This window comes from Loxodonta africana, chromosome 15 (genome assembly GCF_030014295.1).
Source record: "Loxodonta africana isolate mLoxAfr1 chromosome 15, mLoxAfr1.hap2, whole genome shotgun sequence".
Taxonomy (NCBI): Eukaryota; Metazoa; Chordata; class Mammalia; order Proboscidea; family Elephantidae; genus Loxodonta; species Loxodonta africana.
This window is the reverse complement of record NC_087356.1, coordinates 61,209,014-61,227,925: the sequence shown is the minus strand read 5'-3', so window position 1 is coordinate 61,227,925 and position 18,912 is coordinate 61,209,014. Positions and strand designations below refer to the sequence as shown.

The 18,912-nt window shown below is 45.2% G+C and overlaps 1 protein-coding gene across 1 annotated transcript in view; it reads left to right on the top strand.

The window, feature by feature from the left end:
- Nucleotides 1-18,912, top strand: part of PKNOX2 (PBX/knotted 1 homeobox 2) — a 354,189-nt gene that overhangs the window by 102,171 nt on the left and 233,106 nt on the right. Inside the window, exon 2 of the mRNA XM_023557078.2 lies at nucleotides 7,431-7,500. The gene's annotated coding sequence lies outside the window, so the exon portion shown is untranslated. The remainder of the gene's footprint in view (nucleotides 1-7,430; nucleotides 7,501-18,912) is intronic.

The window sequence follows — 18,912 nt, the reverse complement described above, 5'->3', positions numbered from 1 at the left end:
GGTTCAAACAACTTTGGGTTAGCAGCCAAGTGCTTAACCATTGAGCCTCCAGGGCTCCAGAGTAACAATAATAGCCCCTGCTTATTAAGTTATTATCCTGTTCAAGGCATTGTGCAAAATATTGTCCATGCATCATCTTGTTTAAAAGTACTACTCTCATCCCTCTTTTGAAGAGGAGAAAATTAAGGTTCATAGATGATAATGTTGGGTAAGTGATGGACATAGGGCTGAACTCAGAACTGTTTGATTCTATCATCATTACTCAACCACAATGATACACTGAGCTACTTAGGAAGAGAATTAGAGCTTTCCCTGAGGGATTAGTCTGGGCAACCTCATAGGTGTGGAATTTTGTTTTAAGAATCATCTAGTAGTCCACCCTTATTCATTTTCCAAATGGGGAAACTGAGGCATAGAGTAGTTAAAGTTTCTTGTTCAAGGTCATGTAATAAGTTAATGACAGAGTCAGAGTGTGAACCCAACCCCTGTCTGGTGACCCCCAGTTTTGTGCTTTCTCTGTTAGACCCTGTCTTAGTCATCTAGTGCTGCTATAACAGAAGTGGATGGCTTTAACAAACAGAAGTTTATTCTCTCACAGTCTAGTATGCTAGAAGTTCAAATTCAGGGCGTCAGCTCCAAGGGAAGGCTTTCTCCCTCTGTTCGCTCTAGAGGAAGGTTCTTGTCATCAATCTTCCCCTGGCTTAGGAGCTTCTCTGCACAGGGACCCCAGGTCCAAAGGATACGCTCTGCTCTTGGTGCTGCTTTCTTCGTGGTATTAGGTCCCCCATCTCTCTGCTCGCTTCTCTCTTTTACATCTCGTAAGAGATTGGCTTCAGACACAATCTAATCTTGTAGATTGAGTCCTGCCTCATTAACATAACTGCCACTAATCCCATCTCATTTAACATCATAGAGATAGGATTTACAACATATAGGAAAAATCACATCAGATGACAAAATGGTGGACAATCACACAATACTGGGAATCATGGCCTAGCCAAATTGGTATGCAAATTTTGGGGGGACACAATTCAGTCCACGACAGACCCCATGGCTATGCTATGCCCAGGCTGATCTTCTTCCATCCCCTCAACTTCCTAGGTGTGCTTCCCGGATGCTCACACAGCAATCCTTGAGAACAGAGTCGATTTCCAGTGTCATGTGCGACTTCCTGTGGGAAGCTTTACTCTGTCCCTCTTCTCATCACTCTTCCAAACAAGCACGAGCATTCAACAACTCCCTTCTCATTTGCCATTTTATATTTATGAATGTGAATGATCTATCTCATTATGATTCCACTTTATTTTCATGGCGAATAAGACAGACTTGAGTTTAAACTCTGGTTGCATTATTGTGTGGGTGCTTGTGTGAAGGCTTTTGACATGATCATTTGCCTGCCAGGATCACAGCCTCCTGGCTTTGAAAGGCCCTAAAATATCATGAACATGGATGGTTCCCCAGCACACATCCGTGGAAGCCATTTCAGTAAGACTTTTCCACTGGTGAAAAATAAGGACAATGTGGAGACGGTGTGTGTGAGAGAGAGATGTTTTATTTATGGAAAGGATGGCCTTTTATTCTGAGATTTCGTTCTTCCTATTTTTGTTATACTGTGGTGGCTTGCATGTTGCTATGATTCTGGAAGCTATGCCAATAGTATTTCAAATACCAGCTGAGTCACTCATGGTGGACACGTTTCAGCAGAGCTTCCAGACTAAGATAGGCTAAGGAGAAAGGTCTAGTGACCTACTTCCGAAAATTAGTCAAAGAAAACCTTATGGATCACAACAGAACGTTGTCTGACTTTGCTGCCTTGAACCTGTCATGAGGAAGGATCAATTGCTTGAAGAGGACATCGTGTTTGGTAGAGGGCCAGCGAGGGCAAGGGAGACCTTCAGTGAGAAGGACTGGCCAATAGCTAGAACAATGAACCTGAGTATGCTGGTGATGTGAGGATGATGCAGGACTGGACAATGTTTTGTTCTGTTGTACATGGGGTCGCCACGAGTCAGAGCCAACTTGACAGTGGCTATCTATCTATCTACTTTCGGGGGTTGAATTACTTTATGAAATGATGGTGAAGAAGACACTATGAATATTTAATCAAAATTTAAGTTTGTCAACCCTATCAGTCTTCTAACATTTTTCAGCGTTTTACTGCTGGGTGAAACCCAAGTCTGGGAAACCACTGCTCTGGAGAAGCTTCTCACCCACTGCAGGATTATCCTTCCAGCGTCAGGGTGTTCACTACCTCTCGAGAAAGCCTAACTCATATTTGGATGGTCTTCATTGCTAGAGAGTTCTTTCCTGTATTTAACTGAAGATTGGCTTCCTCTAACACCCACCAATTTGTCTTAGTCCTAGCCTCTGTAGCAATGCAATTCTTCTTTCACATAGTTTCTCCGAGTATCTGGAGGATGGCCCTGAGGGAGAGGGATGGTGTTGCTTTTTTAGTGAATAGAGCTAGGACCAGTGGGTAATATCAGAGGGGAACAAATGAAGAGACATCTCTATACTCTTCCCATATCTTCTACCTCACAGCCTCCTAGTAGTAATGAAGGCAATAACAATGACAGCTAACATTGAGTGAGTGCTTATTTTGTGGGTGGCACTGATCTAAGCACTTTATAGTACATTAATTTCTTCAATTCTCAGAGAAACCTCTTTTTAGCCTTCTGTCATGGATTGAATTGTGTCCCTCAAAAATGTGTGTCAACTTGGCTAAGCCACGATTCCCAGTATTGTGTGGTTGTCCACCATTTGATCTGATGTGACTTTCTTATGTGTTGTAAATCCTACCTCTATGATGTTAACGAGGCAGGATTAGAGGCAGCTACTTTAATGAGGCAGGACTCCATTTATAAGATTAGGTTGTGTCTTAAATCAATCTTTTGTGAGATATAAAAGAGAACAGTGAGCAGAGAGACGGGAGGATCTCATTACCACCAAGAAACAAAAGCCAGGATAATAGAACATCCTTTGGACCCAGGGTCCCCACCCTGAGAAGCCCAGGGAAGACCGATGACAAGGGCCTTCCCCTGGAGCTGGCACCCTGAATTGAATTTGAACTTCTAGCCTCCTAGACCATGCGAGAATAAACTTCTCTTTGTTAAAGCCATCCACGTGTGGTATTTCTGTTATAGCAGCACTAGATGACTAAGACACCCTCTTTTACAGAAAAAACTAAGGCACAGAGAAGTTAAATGATTGCTTATAGCCATACAGCTAGTAAGGAGGGAAGCTGGGATTCAGGCCAGTGCAATCTGATTCCAGAGCCTAGACTTGTAAGCACTAGAATTTTTTTTTTTTTACTTGTGGCAAAATACATACGTAACAAAGCGTTTGCCATTTCAGCCATTTTCTCGGGCACTCTTCTTGGCACTAACTACGCTCACCATGTTGTTGCAAACATCACCCCTATTTGTTTCCAAATTTTTCCATCATCCTGAAAAGAATCTCCATGCCCCCTAAACAATGACTCTCCCTTTCCCCTTCCCACCCACCCCTGGTAACCACTAATAAACTTTGGTCTCAATGCATTTGCCTGTTCGAGGTAGTTCATACAAATGGGATCATGTAATATTTGTCCTTTTGTAGCTGATTTATTTCATTCTGCATAATAGTTTTATTCATGTCGTAGCATGTATCAGGACTTCATTTCTCTTTATAGCTGAGTAATAGTCCATTGAATGGACTTACGACGTTTTATTTATCCATTCATTTTATTCATCCAAATGGACATTTGAGTGGTTTCCATATTTTGGCTATTGTGAATCATGAGACAATGAACATTGGCATACAGGTATCTGATTGCATCCTGGATTTCACATTTTTAGGGTATACACCTAGGAGTGGAATTGCTGGGTCATTTGGTAATTACATATTTATCTTTTCGAGGAACGACCAAACTGTTTTCCATGGTGACTGTACCACTTCACATTCCTACCAGCAAGGGATGAAGGTTCCAATCTCTCCACATCCTCATCAACACTTGTGGTTTTTCATTTTCCTAATCATAACCATCCTGGCGGGGGTGAAGTGGTGGTTTTGATTTGCATTTTCCTAATGACTAATGACACTGAGCATTTTTTCATGTGCTTGTTGGCCATGTCTTCTTTGGAGAAATGTGTGTTCAAGTCTTTTGCCCATTTTTTGGTTGGGTTATTTATCATTTTGTTGATGACTTATTGTTCTTTATATATTTTGGATATGAAACTCTTATCAAGTACATAGTTCCCAAATATTTCCTTCCATTCTGTAGATTGTCTCTTCACTTTATTGATAACCACTGTGCTTTTAACTCATACTTTAATCATTAGATCTCTTCTCTCACCTCTTTTTCTACCCATTGCTGTCAAAAGTTTAAAAATATGATGCCAGAGTTATGGTACCTATAAAACTAATATGGAAAGGGCCACATAAATCAGAGACTACATCAACCTAAGACCAGAAGAACTAGATGGTGCCCAGCTACAACCGATGACTGCCTTGACAGGGAACACAACAGAGAACCCCTGAAGGAGCAGGAGAGCAGTGGGATCCAGACCCCAAATTCTTATAAAAAGACCAGACTTAATGGTTTGACTGAGACTAGAAGGACCCCGGTGGTCATGATCCCCAGACCTTCTGTTAGCCCAAGACAGGAACCATTCCCAAAGCCAACTCTTCAGACAGGGATTGGCCTGGACAATGATAGAAAATGATGCCGGTGAAGAATGAGCTTCTTGGATCAAATAGACACATGAGACTATGTTAGCATCTCCTGTCCGGAGGAGAGGTGAGAGGGCAGAGGGGGTCAGAAGCTGGAGGAATGGACACGAAAAGAGAGAGCAGAGAAGGAGTGTGCTGTCTCATTAGGGGGAGAGCAATTAGGAGGGTATAGCAAGGTGTGTATAAATTTTTGTACGACAGACTGACGTGATTTGTAAACTTTCACTTAAAGCACCATAAAAATTAGAAAAAAAAAACTAATATGGACTAATAAGTCCAGAGTAGAGGGGTTCTTTCACCCCTTGGTTGGATACCATATGACCATTAATGCAACCTAAGATCACTTTTAGTGGTTTGGGGCAGCAGCATTGAACCCTGGACTCATACTGAGCTTACATTTAACTCAATAACCCAGATCTTTCTTTCTTTCTTTTTTTTTTCCTTAGCCACAGGTAAACCAGGTCACTCCATCCTGTGTTTTTACAATTGATTTTTTTAATGTAAGAGCAGGACTTGGTGTATATCTTCTCGTCAAATTTTTTTTCTAAACTCTGTGCAAAATAGACTTGTAGACAGAAGATGTGATAATTTGATGGTTTGGAGGGATGCGATTATGGACAATTTTTCCAAATTATTTCATTTATGACTGTCATGATGTTATTGTGCTAGAAATAACTGGTAAGGGGGGGGGGAAAACTGACTTTTTAGTTTTGGCCAATCCTTTCAGGTGGTTAAGAGCTTCTTTACAACTTTGAATCAGTCTTCCCAGCAGAGAGAGTGTCCTTCCCAGCTTTGCATCATGTACAAAAGGGATAAGCAAGCCTGTCACGTCTTCTCAGTTGTAGGTGTCTTAGACGGACCCTTCCCAGAGGGCAGGCTTAGGGCATACAGCTCTCTGTAACTTAATCTAGAGACTTCTTGTCCTGGGTTTATGTAGCGCTCAGTATCTATGTGTGAAAAGTTTAAAATTATACAAGGTGAACCGTGTTGCTGGCCTGGGCCCGGTGCTGAGGTGCTGGTTGTGGATTCTGGTGGGAATTAACACAGTCCACTCTCTAACATTCAATAGACATTTACTGAGAACCCTCCATGAGCTGGTCACTCTGCTAGGTCTACGTGATCCTTTGTCCTCAAGGGCTTGCAGGCCAGAGGTATTGTCTCTGAGGTACCTCCATGAACTACTAGCCTGCATCACACAGATGTTGCTAGACAGCTCCAGAGGAAGCACCTCAGCCTGGTGGACACGACTGTGAACAAGAGGGGCATTTTCTTTCCATAAACACATTTCATGCCTGAATCTTCCCAGTGAAATTCCACCTCTTCCAAGAAGCCATTGTGCCTTAATTAACGGAAAAATGCTAAAGGCAGAGGAAAGCTCTTCCACTACGTTATTTCCTTGTTGAAAAACCTTCCCTCGTCCTCTGAACTCACAGCCCAAGCCTGACCTCTCTTGCCTGGCACTGCCAGCCCTAGATGCCCTGGCCCCATTCTCTTACTCAGCGTTATCCTCTCTTTAGTCTTTTTCAAGATTCCTGTGTGGTGCCAAGGGTTAATGCGCTGAGCTGCTAACCTTTCAGTTTGGAGGCTCTAGTCCACCCAGAGCTCCTTAGAAGAAAGAGCTGGTGGCCCACTTCCAAAATATCAGCCATTGAAAACCCTATGGAGCACAGTTCTACTCTGACACACATGATAACTGGTTTAGTCTCCTTCAGGCAGCCTCCACATTGTTCAAGGGCATGTCCTGTTTTTTCTCTCCTCACCCTGATTCAGATAGCTTCCCTTCCTTGGAATGTCTTCTGCCTCCCTTCCACCAGCCAAATCCTGCCTGTCCAGTCCTCCAAGGAGCCATTAAAGTTCTACCTCCCCCTGAAAACTTCCTTGACTGCTTCAACTCATGCTGACTTTGCTTCTCTGCAGAGAGAGAATTTATAGTCTCTCTCTCTTTTTTTTTTTACTACACAGCTTAACACCCCTTGATATATAATCTTGTCTTCTCTGATGTTGCTTCATATGGGTAATTTTATTTCCCCAATGACAGGGCAGCACCTGTGTAACAGGGCTCAGGTATTATATCCCTATCACACCTACGAGTGTAGATCATGGAGTGGAACCTGATGAATATGTTCTCGATGTGTTTGTTTTTTATTGCTTTATCTCTGAAAGAGAATTAAAAGCAATCGGGTTTTTTATCTTTCTAGTCTCGACCCATCGTTTTTCTCCCTGCATTCTGTGCTTCCAGTCCAACTGGACTCTACTTTTACTTGAAAGTTCTCTCCTGCATCAAGATTTTCCATAATCTTGCCATGTACAGTGCCATCAGTTTTCTTTGTTTGTTTTCAATATTCCTTATAGGGACCGTAAGCTTTCTCAGGGGCTCCTTCCACCAGGTGGGCAGCTCCAGTAAATGAATATGGCCTTGGTCAGCTCAGGGCACTCAACAGCCATGAGCTTTTGTTTCTCTGGGATTCCTGTAGGGAAGGGGATGAAATTAATAAGAAATTGAAGTACTAAGCAGGTAGAGGAGTGTTTGGCCCTGGCTCTCTATGCTGGTTAGATCTCGAAACCATAATGGTTTTGCACCAGAAGTTCCTTGCTCAGGAAACTTGCCCTGGCTTTGCTCCTGAACCAGGCCCACCTCTGGGTTTACCCCACCCCGACCCTAGCTCTGACTCTTAGCAGAGTCATGCACAGTCTATAAATATGCTTCGTTTTATCAACAGGTGAAGTCTGGAGCAGGACTCTGGGGTTCTCTGTCCTCCGTGCTGCTCACCAGAAAAGGGACTGTGAATTGTAAGTAACTTTGATTGGCATTTTCCACACTGACTCAAGAAGGTTATGGGCTAAAAGACCAGCCCTGAACCCAATCTTTAACAGCCATGCATTGTGCAGGGGAAACACTCAACAATGAACTAGTGAGAATGTAAACTACACGGGAACTCTAATTAGATTATGTCTGAATGTGACAAAGAAGCCCTGTAATATGACATCCTATTTAATTAGACTTTATTGATTGTGCATTACGGTAGACTCTATGTGTTACGTGTGTCAGGAGTGCTGGAGAGGGAAGCTCTTGAGTTTGCGAGGCCACCCGAGACCCTAGCCACTACTATCTGTGGGCTAAGCTTGGGAGGCAGTAATAGGAAGAAGTGCCAGTGTCAATTCCAAAGCTGGTCCGAGTTCATAGCTTGCAATTGCTTTTACATCTGGTTATATCTGGGAAGGTGTGAAGGAGGGAAAAGGAAATATTGCTGACCACTTCCTTTCCACTGACACAGTAATAGCTGTACCTTATACCTGTAATGGAGTCTCTGGGTAATTGAATGCTAACCAAGAGGTTGGTGGGTTGAAACAACCCAGAGGTGCCTCAGAAGAAAGGCCTGGTGATCCACCTTTGAAAAATCAGCCATTGAAAATCCTTTGGAACACAGTTCTACTCTGACATACCTGAGGGTTACCGTGAGTCAGAGTTAAACTGAAGGCAACTGGTATACCAGTAAGTAGCTCCACCTTATGCCTGTACTTATTTGCTCATATTGGTTCCCCTACTCAGCAAAAGCCTACTCATCTCTAGGACCTGGTCTAAGCCCAGCCTCCTTGGTGAACCTCCTCTGACAACTCCAGCTAGAAGCAAGTGATCTCTCCCCCCTCTGAAACCCTGCAGCATTCCCATACCATCTGGCTCTCCAGCGAGGCCGTGAACTCCTGGAGGGTCCAGTCTGGGATTCTCACTTCTTCATTTCCCCGTTGCCTCTTCAACCTGGCTGGCCACTGTTCAGTAAGTGGTAGCCGAATGGCTGTGTTGCCCTGGGCCAGCACGGCTTCTCCGTCCTGCTTCTGGCAGCACCGGAGGCTGTGCTGCTGCTGCAACTTTGATAGTACATTGGCTTCCAACCAGTCCATGGAATTATAAATGATTAACCGTTATCAGTGCACATCTTCACCTCTGTGTAAAAATAGATTGACTGTAATGAGTATTTGAATAAATCATAAGAATGGCCACCCCGCGATCGTCTAACATCCTGCCTATGGCTGCCCGGTGAGTGAGCAGGGCGCCGGCCCTCCCGCCTAATGGCCTGCGATTCAGTGCTGGTCGCCTCTGTGATTGACGGGCCTTAGCTCGCAGGGTACCTCCTCTCTAGCCCAGGCTCTAGAGTGGTCAGATCTCCAGGCTGAGGAGGGGGGAAGGTGCCTCCCTCCATCCTGTTCCAGGAAAGCCAGACTTGGAGACGGGAGGTGGGGGAAACCAGAGTAGAAGATAATGACCTTTGTGAGAATCGATGTCTCCTCGCACCGGAGGTTAGAGGGACCTCATAAGTCAAGTCAAGTATGAGAAAAGCAAGCTGAGCGTGAACCTTAATGAGAGAGGAGAGAATAAGGGAGATGGGTCTGCATTCCCTCCTCGTCCCTGAGGGCAGCTGGTCACTCACAGGAACACCCATACCTGGGGAAATCTCCCTCACAGGGAACGCACTCTCGGACCTCCACTGAGGAACTGGTTTCTGGGCTCGGACCTGGGAAGACTCAGTCTTTCAGGGAGTGGGTTGCCAAGACCCCCTCAGGCATGAGGATCCTGCTTTTTGGAGGAGGAGGAGGAAGAAAAGGAGGAGAGGCAGGTCTAGAGGAGCTGGGGTCAGCTGAGGAGGGAATAATCTGAAAGTCTGAAGTCTCAGAGAAAAGATCAGTGAGGGAAACAGCAAACATTCTGATTTAATTTCATGGTGTTCTAGTTACTGTGGCTGTGTAACAGACCACCCCAGAACGTAGTGACTGCAAACAACAGCAACTTTTATGCTCATAGATCCTGTGAGTCAGGAACTCAGAAGGCACAGAGGGGACACCTTGTCTCTGTGCCGAGATATCTGGACTCTCAGCTAGGGCAACTCAAAAGCTGGGTGCTGGATTCATCTGAAGCCTCATTCAACTGTAATTTTGTGGTTAGTGTAGTCTCAGCTGTTGGCTGAGACCTTACTGGGATTGTTGGCCAGAAGACCTACATTTGGCCTTTCCATGTAGCCTGGGTTTCCTCACAATATGGTGGCTGTGTTCCAAGGACCAGCCTCCTGAGAGAGCAAGAGCCAGGTGACCTCCCCTCAGAAGTCAAGCAATGTCCCTTCCACCAGATTTTCTTGAATGAGGCAGTTACAAAGGTCCAACTGGGTTTAGAGGAGAGACCACAGACCCCACCACTACTGCCCTCTCTCAATGGAGGACTGTCGGCATCACATTGAAATAACATGACACATAGGATATTCATTGCTGCAGCCATCATTGGGGACTGCAGTCTACCACAACTAGTATTGGTAATGTATCTGCCAGTGGCCTGGCACAGAGCAGCCTCATCTATTTCCCAGAGAGAATGAAATGGACCCTTTCTAGGTCGTGACCTGCTCCCCTGAGAAAGACAGGCTAAAGAAACCCCTGTCTTAGAAAAATCAAGCTGCCCCTGATTTCCAAGGGCTATTTCAGAGGCCAGGCTTGCCTTCATCCCAGGCAGGACTCCCCTAGGATACACCTGTGTTCCTGAGTTGTTGCTAGAAGGTTCTGCAGTCAGTGGAACCCCCTACATCATAGTCCATCTCAGCAGGAGTGGGTTTTGTTTGAAACCCACAGCTTGAAGTGCCAGGACTGGACGGGGACTTAGATGTGTGACCAAGGAATCTATAAGCCCTGAGCGCTTTCTTTGCTTTCAGGGCTTCCCACAGCCCCATCTCCATGGCCTTCTAAGCTGGGGAAGGTTTCAGCCAAAGATCAGGACTTATGAGGCTACAAGGGGAGTGTCCTGGGGCCTGGGGAAGTCTGGGTGGCCCTCTCTCACCCTCCCACTTCCACAGCTCCTTTCTTCCCCTCTGCCACAAAAGGAACCAGCTTCCTTCTGCTCCTCCATTTTCTTGACCCAGATGCAGCTACATTTTGGAAAGGAATCTGAGTGTCCTGGATGTCTTGTTGTGACTTAAGGAAATAGAAACAAAACCCAAGCAACCAAAGAGTGGAAACAGAGCCAGCCTACCTTCCCAAAGGGCAGAGATCTGAGAATGGCTAATGCAGAAAGGGAAGGGACGGGGAAGAGCGGGTAAGTGGGCATGCCTTTGTTGAATCTTGGGTTGGAGGAGAAGTTTTGGGTTCTTCCACAAGTCAGCTTAATATCAATATTTATCCCATTAATAGAAGACTGAGCACTTACTGCATGATAGATGCAATGCTAAGCACTTGTTGTGCATTTTTTCATTGAGCCCTTACACTACTTTATGAAACACTGTTATTATCTCTGTATTACAGAAGAGCGAAGGTTCAGAGAACATGAGAAATACCCTAGTAAGTAATAGTGTTCTGGTGGCACAGTGATTAAGCACTCAGCTACTAACAGAAAGGTCGGCAGTTCTAAACCACCAGCCGCTCAGTGGGAGAAAGATGTGGCAGTCTACTTCTGTAAAGGTTGTTTTTGTTTTTGTTTAGATTGTACTTTAGGTGAAGGTTTAGAGAACAAACTAGCTTCTCATTAAACAGTTAGTACACATACTGTTTTATGACATTGGTTAACAACACTGTGACATGTCAACACTCTCCGTTCTTGACACTGGGTTCCCTATTACCAGCTTTCCTGTCCCTCCTGCTTTCTAGTCCTTCTCCCAGGGCTGGTGTGCCCCTTTAGTCTCGTTTTGTTTTATTGGCCTGTCTAATCTTTAGCTGAAGGGTGAACCTCAGGAGTGACTTCATTACTGAGCTAAAAGGGTGTCCCAGGGTCATACTCTCAGGGTTTCTCCAGTCTGTGTCAGGCCAGTAAGTCTGGTCTTTTTTTGTGAGTTAGAATTTTGTTCTACATTTTTCTCCAGCTTTGTCCGGGACCCTCTATTGTGATCCCTGTCAGAGTAGTCAGTGGTGGTAGCTGGGCACCATCTAGTCGTTCTGGGCTCAGTCAGGTAGAGATTGTGGTAGTTGTGGTCCATTAGTCCTCTGGACTAACATTTCCCTTGTGTCTTTAGTTTTCTTCATTCTCCCTTGCCCCAATGGGGTAAGACCAGTGGAGTATCTCAGATGGCTGCTCACAGGTTTTTAAGACCACAAATGCTACTCACCAAAGTAGTATGTAGAACATTGTCTTTATAAACTGTTATGCTAATTAAGCTAGATGTTCTCTGAGACCATAGTCCCCACAGCCCCTCAGCCTAGCAGTTCGATCCCTCAGGGAGTTTGGATGTGTCTATTGCTTCCGTAAAGATTGTTGTTGTTGTTAGATGCTGTCGAGTCATTTCCAACTCATAGCGACCCTATGTACAACAGAACAAATCAACACCCAATTCCTGCACCATCCTCACAATTTTTGCTATGTTTGAGCCCATTGTTGCAGCCACTGTGTCAATCCATCTCATTGAGGGTCTTCCTGTTTTTTGCTCACCCTGTACTTTACCAGGCGTGATGTCCTTCTCCAGAGACTGATCCCTCCTGACGACATGTCCAAGTATGTGAGATGAAGTCTCACCATCCCCCTCTTCTAAGGAGCATTCTGTCTGTACTTCTTCCAAGACAGACCTGTTCGTTCTTTTGGCAATCCATGGTATATTCAACATTCTTTACCAATACCCTAATTCAAAGGACTCAGTTCTTCTCTGGTCTTCCTTATTCATTCTCCAACTTTTACATGCATATGAGAGAATTGAAAATACCATGGCTTGGGTCAGTTGTACCTTAGTCCTCAAAGTGACATTTTTGCTTTTTAACACTTTAAAAAGTCTTTTGCAACAGATTTGCCCAATGCAATATGTTATTTGATTTCTTGACTGCTGCTTCCATGAAAAGATTACAGCCTTGGGAACCATCTAGGGCAGTTCAACTCTGTCACGCGGGATTGCTATAAGTCAGAATCTACTTGATGGCAATAAGTTTATATAACAGGGAACTTATTAGCAATGCAAATTCTCAGTGGGGGTTTGAACCAGAATGAAAGGGTTCGAAGCCCTGTTTAGTAAGAGTTGGAACTCAAACCTAGGACTCTCTGATTCTAGAAACTTAACCACTTCATTGTGTTGCTCCAAGAGCCTCAGTTTACTCTCCTGTAAAATGAGGACATCTGATGACATCATCTCCAGTGTCACCTTCACATCTAAGATTCTTAATGTGCAGAAAGGATTCTGAGAATTTGCTTGGATATATTTAAAGCAGAGCCCCATGTTATGGAGATGGGTCTATATGAAACTGTAGAATGGTTTCCTGTTCTTTCTTTTCCTCTTTCATGGAGCTTATGCAGGAAACAAGTGTTTAATTTGGTCAGGTGAAGGAAGTAGATACATTTGTATGTATTCTCCAGGCTCTGACTTGGGAAAGGATGTTGAATATGAAGTGCAAATCTCATATTTGAATTCTAGCCTAAACTTAGCATCTTTATGACCCTGGACAAGTCAGCTAACCCCTTTGGCCTTTGGATGCCTCATCTCGAGAATGGAAATGGGATCGGATATACTTCCCCAATTACTCTGGGCACTAAAGGAAATCCAGCATGTAAAGGCACCTAGAGTTGTTCCTGGCATACAATCGGTACTCAATAATGAATCAGACATTCTTTCCGGTAGTACATACATGAAAAGTGGAGTGGGAAAAGAAGAGGATTCGTTTCCATTGCTCCTAAGAGAGATGGTCAAGAATCTTTCCTTTAACTGAACCTACCATAAAAGTTCACTCATAAACTATTGATATTTTAATAATACACATTAGCATCGTGCCCTTTGACAAATGAATATTGAATAAGCAATAACGAGGCAAAAGAGTAACCCGGGTATAAGGCCGCAGAGAGACTGGAATCGTGAGCAGTTGTCAGAGGGAATGCCCCTCTCCCTCTACCTTGTGACTCACCTCGCTCCCTAGGGGCCCCCAGGAAGCAGCTCTGAGGGAGCTCACATCCCAGCCCAGCCCAGCCCAGCCAGAGCAGAGTTTGTCCTAGTGTTTTCTTTCACTGGCTAGAGGGGACTTGGGAGAAGAGAGAAGAGGTTGTGAAAGAGCTGCTGAAAGGATGGATATTTCACCCACCTGTGAAACACCTTGGCTCTCTCCTCCAGCTTTGCTAAAGGTGTGGGTGTCTTCATAAAGTTGTTGTTAGTTGCCATGGAGTTGATTCCAACTCACAACAACCCCACGTGTGCAGAGTAGAACTGCTCCATAGGGTTTTCAAGGCTTCGAGCTTTCAGAAGCCTATCACCAGGCCTGTCTTCTGAGGCACCTCTGGGTGGGTTTGCACTGCCAACTTTGGTCTTGTAGTCGAGGGCTTAACCATTTGCACCACCCAGGGATTCCTACTCCATAAAGTAAATGTCTACAATTAGACAATGTGCCTGAAATAAGTTAGGCACCAAGCCTAGAAAGAACTCAGACCAGTTCCATCCTTCTCTCTCCTTTCTCTATCAGGTCTTGATGGGAGCCTATGCTTGGGGTGTGTGTTAAAGTTCACAAGACAGATTTTCTTGCTCCTCCAGCCCTACATCTGAACCTTCTTTTAGCTCCTTTGCCCAAGCCCACTCTGCAGACTCCAGTTTTTCATGGCCTCTGTCTGGGCGGGAGAGTCCTTGAGTGTGCAGAGAGCAGGGACAGGGACTCTTCGTTGGTCCGGCTTAATTGGTGTGATTTAATGGTGTTTCTGGTGGATTCAGATTTATATGGCTTTTTGAGCTGCAAATCTGCTTTCTAAATGTAGAATTTTTGTGGAGTGGTAAAAAATAATGGCTGTTCTGTGATTCCTGCCTCCCGAGCTAGGAGATTGCAATTTACATTATGCAAATAGACATTATGCAATCAAGGCACTTTAGCAGGAATCTGGCGGCAGCGAGGCCGCTGATGAGCTGCGAGGTCTGCAGCCCCCATTGGAGGGGCTCTGGAAAGTGGGTATGAAGTGGGGGTAGGGGGACAGGCGGGAGGAGGGAAGGCGTCTGTTCCATGGACCCAAGGAAGCAAAGTGGAGCCTGCCCGGAGATGAATACATCCAGGGAGCTGCCAAAGCGACTCTCTCAATTAATGGCTTTGTTTAATCATACCCCCTGTCCAGAGGAGTATTGTCTTACGGATAATTTCGTTTGCCTAACGAGATTTTGCTAATTAAATCTCCTTTCAGTTGGTGTGACTATGCCTGCCGGAGAGGGGCTATTTGGAGTCTTCTCCATAAACCTTTTTCTGGAGAGGAGCTAGGAAGGAGGGGAGGGGGTGGGGAGGGAGAGAGAAGGGGAGGGAGACCCTTCCCTACTGTGAGGAGGCCTGGTGAGGCTCTGAGCAGGGTTTGGAAACTGCTGGGGGATGGAGGACAGCTGCCACCCACCCACCTTTCCTCTCCCTTGTTCACTGACACCCAGAATGCAGGCACTCATAAATCTTTGTCCAGCCAGAAGGGGTTTCCCTCTATTTTCTTCCCCTGTGGCTTCTGTCATCTCCACCATTACCTGTGCTCAAGCTCTTCCCAAAATCTCCAGGGAGAGAAGAGTGAGGCTTATAAGGAGGTTCTGATGGATTTCCAAGTACTGCTCCCAGCACACTGGCTGGAGGGGGGTAGTGGTGGTGTGGGAATCAGCTTTCCTCCTCTTGCCTTTGCTGTTAGCCAGCCAGTCTGGCTCTTCAGAGAGGAAAGATTGTTCCCCAAACCAGACATTTCTTCAGGGTTAGTTGCATGAATCAAAGAGGGGAATACTTAGTCATGTTCATTTATCCTCAGAGTCCTTCAAGGGTCTCCTTTTTTGTATGGAAGATCCTAGCACTATGCCTTTTGATAATAAGACCTGAAAGAGAAATGAATGTTGTTGTTAGTATCTGACCATGTCACTCCCCTCCTCAGCTACCCCAGTGGCTTCTTACTGTCTACAGGCTCAAGGTCAGCTTCCTTGGCCTGGCTGACTTGACCATGGGCTTCATCATTCAACTCTGGTCTACTTTTCTTTTCATCTCCCACCAGCCCATGCCGTTCCCTCCTCCCTGTTACGTACAAACACTGAGACACACAGCGACGTGCTTACTCCTGATAGGCCACATATTCTGAATTTCTCAATTTCTCCCAAATACTCTCTGCTTTCGCACCTTAGTGCCTTTGCACATGCTGCTCCTCTACCTGGAATAGCTTCAGCCTGGAGAACCCCTGCTCTTCCTCTAATACCAGATCACATTTCTCATCTGTGAATACCTTTTTACAGATCTTCTTTGCCCTCTCATCCCGCCTGACACTGATGTACTCTTTTGTTGTCCTATATGTCAACACAGGACATCAAACATATCTATTTGTCTATCCAAGTTAAGGACCGAATCTTACTCTTCTCTTAACCCCAGTACCTTGAATAGTCCTGGTCACCACATGTACCCTACAAAGTTGGTTGAATGAAAGAACAAATGAATGGACCAAGGGGAGAAGGGGGAAGTGATAGAGAGGCACTCTCCAGGAAGCCTCCAAAACCCTGGTGGCCAATGATGGTGGTGAGGGACCAGGATGCAGTTCTCTGTTGAGGCTGTTCAGAGTTACCTGCCCATCCTTTACCTTTATTTCAAGGACAGGCAGGGTTGTTTGTTGATTCCCTTCTGCATGCTAGGCCCTGCAGTAGGTGCTCTGTGTCTCATTGCACACATTTGCGCACAGGCCCTGTGAAATAGATGTTATTTCTGCAGAAGGAACTGAGGCTCATTGTCTTAGTCATCCAGGGCTGCTACACCAGAAACACCACAAGTGGACGGTTTCAACAAAGAGAAATCTATTGTCTTACAGTCTAGTAGGCTAGAAGTCTCAAATCAGGGCATCAGCTCCAGGGAAAGGCTTTTCTCTCTCTGTTGGCTCTGGAGGAAGGTCCTTGTTATCAACCTTCTTCTGTTCTAGGAGCTTCTCTGTGCAGGAACCCATGATCCAAAGGACACATTTCATTCGCAGAGCTGCTGTCTTGGTGGTATGAGGTCCTTCTGTCTCTCTGCTCACTTCTCTCCTTTATATCTCAAAAGAGATTGACTTAATACAAAATGTAATCTGGTCAATTGAATCCTGCATCATTAACATAACTGTGTGTAATCCCACCTCATTAACATCGTAGAGATAGGGTTTACAACACACAGAAAAATCATGTAAGATGACAAAATGGTGGACAATCAGACAATCCTGGGAATCATGGCCTAGCCAAGTTGACAGATATTTTTGGGTGACACAGTTCAATACGTAACACTCATCTACTTTCCTCAGAGGGCAAGGCGGTATCTACCTGTAACTGGTCCCGCTCGCTGGTGGGGCTCCAACAGGGTCTCCCCTTAGAGAGGAGGAGAAAGCATCTTTGCACCCTAGCCTCTGCTCCTCCAAGCTGTCCCTCCTTCTCTCCATTCCTCCTAATCAGAACCTAATGGTCTAAGACATGCATCACACTTTTGTTCCCCATGGTTCCAGGGCTCACGCGCATGCTGGAACAGTTGCACTCTGAGTGTGTCCGTCTGTCTCTGTGTGTGCTGTGGGGTGAGGGGAAGCACAGGCCCCACAGGGTGGCCTTCAAAGTGGCTGCTGGTTCTAGACTGTTGCCCAGTCAGCAGTGGGATGTCAGGGGTGGAGCAGTCTGCATTCCATGCCTTGGAGGGGATGCCCAGGAGAAATGGCTTAGATCTTCATGTGTGATGTATGTGTGTGTGTACAGGCTGTCACGTGTATGCGTGCACGTGTGCATGAGAGAAGTCCATTTTTTGAGGAGAGTGGGTATGTATTTTTCTTGGCCCCTGAGTTTCAAGTGCTCTGCCTTTTGCCCTTGTTTTCTCCCTTTGGTCCAAGTCTGTCCAGTCGTTGTTTTGTCTCTTCAGACTTTTAATCATCTTAATATCCTTACCATGCTATGCTCTGAGTATATAGTATTTCTAGGTACACAGTAGTGCTCACCAAATGCACAAGTCAATGGCTGAACGAGCATGAACTTTGGTGCCAGAGAAACTTGGGTTTCAGCCCTGGTTCTGTTATTTAATAACTGTGACCTTGAGATTTAATTTTCTCATCCAAAAAGCAAGAATAACCCTACTTATTCTCTCTTTCTCCAAGGGTTGGTAGTGGAGGGTTATAAGAAATACGTGGAAATGTTTTATAAACTATAAAGCACTATACAAGTATAAAAAGTTATTATTATAATGGTTATTACACTTGAAGTGATCGTTGTGTTTGAAAATTAGGGATTCTGTTTTTAGGAATATAAAATCATCTAGGCCTGTGTCTTAGTCATCTAGTGCTGCTATAACAAGTGGATGGCTTCAACAAACAGAAATTTATTTTCTCACAGCTTAGGAGGCTAGAAGTTCAAATTCAGGGCGCCAGTTGTAGGGAAAGGCTTTCTGTCTCTGTGGGCTTTCAGGGAAGGTCCTTGTCTCCTCAGCTTCTGTGTCCTGGTTTCTTGGAGATCTCCATGTGGCTTGGCATCAGTCTTCCCCATCTCCTCTCCCTTGTTTAATCTCTTTTCTGTCTCAAAAGAGATTGACTCAAGATACACACTACACTAACCCTACCTCATTAACACAACAAAGACAACCTATTCCCAAATGGGATTATAACCACAGGCATAGAAGATAGGATTTATAACGCATGTTTTTGGGGAGACATAATTCAATCCATAATAGCCTGGTTTGAACTCTGAGACTTCTACTGGAATTGTTATAGGAACTGACTCCAGATTTGCCTCATTTTGGGAACTTTCAGGGGCTGGAGTCTCAGGGGCGACTGGCCTCTCCGCTCCCCCATGGGTTGTCACTGGGATTAGAGGCAGGCTCTAGGAAAGTAGCCCATTGTTTTCAGTCCACCTGTCCCCCAACTGGGACTATGTAAATGGCTTTCCCTGAGTCACTGCAGTCACGTAGCGGTTCATGCCTCATTACCTTTGCATATGCTATTCCCTCTGCCGGAAACCCTTTCCCTTTTTCTCCACAGGTCTTTTGGCCCTTTCATGCCAAGTTGCAATGCTCTCCCCAGGGCTCTAGGGTTACCAAGTATCGCATTATGAGGGCATTTATCACAGTGTATTGGTGACCATTACTGCCCATGTGTACCTCCAGGGCAGGTACTGAGCCGTCCTCATCTCTGCAGACCCAGGGCCAGGTTGATGAAAGGACAGATGGATGAAAGATGAAGGGAACGGCTGAGGCTTGGTAGATGCCCAGCATTGGAGCTTCTGAAACATCTTAATCTGAGGGGAAGGCAGGGAAGCAGTTTCCGAGAGATTAGCACTGCCTTGCAAATAACCC